Raw genomic sequence first — 6,000 nt, 5'->3', positions numbered from 1 at the left:
ACAACTGCAGAAGGACCTCTTTGCTCCTATACTCAAAGAGCTTCAAATTCCTGGGCGTGCACATCTCTGAAGATCTTTCCTGGTCGGAGAATACTGATGCAATCATAAAGAAATCACATCAGCGCCTCTACTTCCTGAGAAGATTACGGAGAGTCGTTTTGTCAAGGACGACTCTCTCTAACTTCTACAGGTGCACTGTAGAGAGCATGCTGACTGGTTGCATCGTGGTTTGGTTCGGAAACTTGAGCGCCCTGGAGCGGAAAAGACTACAAAAAGTAGTAAACACTGTCCAGTCCATCATCGGCTCTGACCTCCCATCCATCGAGGGGATCTATCACAGTCGCTGCCTCAAAAAGGCTGGAAGCATCATGAAGGACCCACACCATCCGGGTCATACACTCATCTCCCTGCTACCTTCAGGTAGAAGATACAGGAGCCTGAAGACTGCAACGACCAGGTTCAGGAATAGCTACTTCCCCACAGCCATCAGGCTATTAAACTCGGCTCGGACAAAACTCTGAACATTAATAGCCCATAATCTGTTTATTTGCACTTTATCAGTTTATTTATTCATGTGTGTATATCTTTATACAATGGTATATGGACACACTGATCTGTTCTGTATTTGTGCCTACTATGTTCTGGTGGTGCTAAAGCAAAGCAAGAATTTCATTGTCCTATCAGGGCAACAGAAGATGACTAAAAAGACAATACGGGGGAAAAAAGATGAGGTATGAAGGTAAGCTAGCCAAGAATATTAAGGAGGATAGTAAAAGCTTCTTTAGGTATGTGAAGTGGAAAAAATTATTTAAGACAAATGTGGGTCCCTTGAAGACAGAAACAGGTGAATTTATTATGGGGAATATACCCCTGAATATTCAGTTCCCAGCCCTGCTCCTCTTGCAGCCATGTCTCTGTAATTACCACAACATCATACTTGTCAATTTCTATCCGAGCCTCAAGCTCATCCACTTTATTTCTAATACTTTGTGCATTCATATATAATACTTTTGATCTATTACTCACCTCACCTTTCACATCAATTCCTATTTCACTTGCCAATACTCTCCTATCCCTTTGTGAGCTTTCTGCCCTGTTAATTCTGGTGTCTTTCTTAATTTTTCTCTACTCTCTTTCCCCTTTAACTCCATCCTTGTATTTCCAATTTGTCTCCCCCCCCACAATTATTTTGTTTGAACCCATCCATGTAGCAGTGGCAAACTTGCCTGCCAGAATGCTGGTTCCCCGCCTGTTAAGGTGTAACCTGTCCCTTTTGTACAGGAAATGTGAGTAGACGATATAAGAGGATATTGTTGAAGAACATGGTTTTGTCTGTCATTATCTGAAGCTGCAATAATCACAGAATTATCATAATAGAAACTAACATTTCAAAGGGAACTCCTTTTGATTACATAGCAGCTGTACACTTTTCACTTTGACTCTTTTAAATATTCAAAATGTCTCAGGCAATCATGTTTCAAGATTCATCATTGAAGAGGTAATTTGGTAACCTGTAAAATGTTATGCTATTAGGTTTCTTCTATGGTAAGCACCTTAATTAGTATTTCCTTTGAGGGACAGAAGGGAAAGCTAGAGGTTTCTTCACCTGTGTGGTAGCACACACTATTTTGTGATAGTCCAAAGAATAAATAAGTGAAGTAATAGGGTCAGGTGTCATGTCTACTTTCTTGATAGTCATAGGTATAGGAGATTATATGGCAAGAGGTAAAGAATGAGGATGGGACACATGTAGATTCAAATAATTTGCTAAATGAATAATGACTTAAATTTGAACAATGTTATATAAAAACTGTTTTTGTACTATTCTGAAGAAGGGTCCCAACCAAAAACATCACCTATCCATTTTCTCCAGATATGCTGAGCTACCCCAGCACTGTGTCTATTTATTTACCTATTTTGCAATCACAGAAATAAATAAAGCTTATAATATGTTTGATTTTTATTTGTTTTATGAATTAATATGTTTTTGTCATAAGGAAAACACAGAGCGAAGTACAAAATATAGTTTAGTCACCTTAAAGCTCCATTTCTATTGATCAATGGGTGATAACAATGATGCCACTATTGTAATGCAGCATTTACATTTGACGTCCAATTATTTTTTGATCTCTTAGTTGGTGACTGCGAAATTCAATACGTTGGTAATTATAAATGGAAATAAAACAATTGGCAACAATAATTATCGAAACCTCTGACTACTGGTCCATAATTACATTATCTCGTATGCTGATATTTGCTGTACTGGCAGCAGGATATTTACATTAGTTATTTTCTTCTCTAAGTCTGAAAGCAGAAACCTGTAAATGTTTGTTACATTACACAGGTCTGGAGTTAGTCATCTTTAATTGTAACACATAGTATAGCGGTACAGCAGGTTGCTTGTTGTTAATTCATCATCACCGCTTCCAAGACTACCTAATGTAGGAAGTGGGTGTTAATATAAAGCATACAGTAAGGTGGGGTTAATGATGCTACTCTACTATAATTGGTTCACATGCAATAACCAATCTACATCCTTCCCCGTAAAGAGTAAATATAGTTAAGCACATATAAGACGCGCAAATTTAGACATACTCGCCGTATCTGTCAGGCGGTCTACTAATACGACCCGAACGCAAACAGACCAACCCCTCTCCCTCCGTACCAGAAAAGTTAGTGGGGGATGGAGGCAGTGAACCCGGAAGGGAGAGAGCGGCTGGGGGCAATTTAGGCGACCCATAGGGTGAGCATGCAGGAGAGGTAGTGACGTTGTTAGACAGGACCGCTGGTCGTGGCGGAGAACGGGACATGCTGGGACTAGAGATAGCAACAGCAGCAGACGGTTTAAACATCAGAGGTGGAGCAAAGGGATGGTCTGGTGGCAGACGAGGTTCTTTTACAAGCAGCAAATGTTGGCGACTCCATCGGTACAGAGCACCATTGATGTTGACAAGGTAGGAGCGGGGTTCCTTAGACGGGCCGACCATGAAACCTAGACGGGAACATCCCAAAGTAGTCTGCCATCGGACGACGTGGCCCTGCAGTAGCGGTTTCAGCGGCTTACTGGACCTGGCATAGGATCGTTTCTGGATGTTGTGTTTCTCCTGGATGCACTTCTGGACCGCAGCTGGTTTAAACACCTGTGGCACCAGCTCCTGCTAGGCAATTGGTATCGGAGGTCGGGTTGTCCTCGACATCAGGCATTGGGCTGGTGAGCCTAGGACCCCGTCTCTTGTAGGTGAAGCATTTTATTCTCTTTCGTCGATGTCACAAACTGTTTTACAAAACATTAACTCACATGAGAGAGCAGGAAAAATATGTTTCGCTCTCAGCAAGATAGCATTTCATGTACATATGTCCTACTGGTTTTGTTGAGAGAAAAAGTTCTGTGATTAATCACTTCCATCGTTGATTATGCTAACAAATACATGTGACTGTCTCAATTATTTTTCTTCAACACAACAAAAAATATAAATCAAAACACTAATGTAACAGGATGTTTTATAAAAGCATTAACGACTGCCATAGCTTTGCAATAAAATACCGCTCATAATTTGTGCCATCATAAAACCACTTTTCAGATCATCACTTTTCAGTTGCATTGCAAATTAGTGCAATAATAGGAAAGCTTCCTCTTAATATTTTTGAGTGGGTAGATATGATTGCACTGAAATAACCAGTTTTAGTATTATGGGAAAACCAGATGCTGGCTTACTCCAGCGCTTTGTGTCTTTTTTTGTATCTCAGCGGTTCAGACAGCATCTCTGAAGAACATGGAGAGGTAACATTTCAGGTTGGGACCTTTCTTCAGAGTGCAAAATCTTTTCAAGATATGTCTAACTTGAAGAGGTTATCCTCCTCTCTCCAACGGGTGTTCTGTGAAACCCACTCTCACTGCTCCCCCTATGTGAGTTTGAAGAAGGGTCCCAACCCAAAACCTCACCTATCCATGTTCTCCAGAGATGCTGCCTGACCCCACCTGAGTTACTCCAGCACTTTGGATCAAGTTTTAGTGTTAGCTTTGCTCAGAGATTTCATTGCGAGTTAGCTGATGGCAATTTCATGTCATAAACTAAATTATATTGGGTAACAATTCACAGAGTACCGAAGGGTGCAAAGTCCCATATTTCAGGTTGAATATTAAACTTCTCACAGTCCCAGATGGCTGAGAGGAATTGAGAACTTGTTAGGTGCTCTAATCAGCATCCATCCTTTAAACACTTAATCTAGATTATTTGGAAATATTTTTCATTGATTTTTGTACATTAAAAATTGACTTCTTTGTTTGACAATATAATAAATATTACTTCAGAAAAGGACTTTATTGGCTGGGGATCATTTTGAAGGTATTGTATCAGTGCAATTTCTTTCTTTCAAAACAAACTACAGTTACTGAAAGTGCAAAGTAGAATCATTACCTTAGATAAAACATTCAGAACTGTCACAAAAAAGATAAGCAATCTCCTTTCAAGGGTGAAAAGAGTTAAAAATAAAAAGAGGGAGGAAAGCCGTCAGCAAATAGTTCAAGTCAAAGCCAAAGCCAAATTCACCTTCCAAAGGCCTGAAGGAGATCCAAGATCTTGATTAATGACATGAATGACCATTCCTATGTAGCAGTCAAGGTTATGATGGGAGTAAAATTAAAATGGAATATTAGAAATATGTAAGTCTTATGATCTTCATAAAAATTAAATGTCAAAGATGGGATTGTTCTGCTGAGCATTGGCATAGATCTAAGGGATTTCTTTATCATAATAAGTATGTAAATCAAATAATTATGCACTGCTACCCTACACAGCTGAGTGTTGATTGAGTCCACATGATCTCTCTTCTGAAGTATACAAGCCTACTCCGCACTCTGCTTAATGGAGTGAATAATTCTACACAGGTGCACTTGACTTTCAGTTTCAAGTCATGATGTTGCTTCATATTCCCAGCAACAGACTTTCAGTTTCATTTGTTTATCTCTAAAAATTATTGACATTTCCAAAATTGACAGAGGCACTTGTTCATGTTAAATCAAAAGTAAGTTATTCTAAATTCTGGATATCTGGAATTTTATCAAATTAAGCAAATAAATCAAATAGGTCAGGCAACAGGAGATATTCCACTTATCAGTCACTTTCCTCTTTGTTCATGTTGTATTACCTACTGGGAATTTTATATACTTGTTTTATTTCAGATTCCCAGCAGCTGCAATGATTTGCTTTTTGCTTTATTGTTTAATTTGTCAACACATCTTCACATGATAGCCATTTGTCTGAGAGGATGCTACTACTGAGTTGTACAAATGTCTGCATTATGTACATTTTTTTCACGACAATTTCACAGTGAAGATTGCAAACCAGTTCTTGGGATGTCATAAATGGTCAGTATTGACCTTTAATAGTTATAGAGTCATACAGCGTGGAAATATGCCATATAGCCCAACTTGCCTACACTGACCAACATGTTCCACTTGCCTGCGTTTGGCCTCTAAATCTATCTTATCCATGTACCTGTCTAAATGGTTCTTAAACATTGCGATAGTAACTATCTCCTCTAGCAGCTCGTTCCATACACTCACCATGCTTTGCGTGAAAAAGCTACCCATCAGGTTCCTATTAAATCTATCCCCCCTCACCTTAAACCAGTCCTCAGGTTCTCGGTTTCCCTACTCTAGGCAAGAGACACTGTGCGTCTACCTAACCTATTCCTCTCATGAATTTGCACACCTCTATAAGATCACTCCTCGAGTCCTGGCAACATACTCATAAATCTTCTCTGCAGCCTTTCCAGCTTGATAATATCTTTCCTATAACATTGTGCCCAAAACTGAATACAATATTCTAAATGCGGCCTCACCAACATCTATAACTGTAACATGACCTCGCAACTTCTATATTCAATACTCTGACTGATGAAGGACAATACACTAAAAACCTTTTTGACCACACTATCTACCTGTGATGCCGCTTTCAACAAACCATGTATATGCATTCCTAGATCCCTCTGCTCTAC

Source organism: Leucoraja erinacea, chromosome 6, assembly GCF_028641065.1.
Source record: "Leucoraja erinacea ecotype New England chromosome 6, Leri_hhj_1, whole genome shotgun sequence".
In the NCBI taxonomy this organism is placed as follows: domain Eukaryota; kingdom Metazoa; phylum Chordata; class Chondrichthyes; order Rajiformes; family Rajidae; genus Leucoraja; species Leucoraja erinaceus.
Note: the sequence above shows the minus strand (reverse complement) of the source record.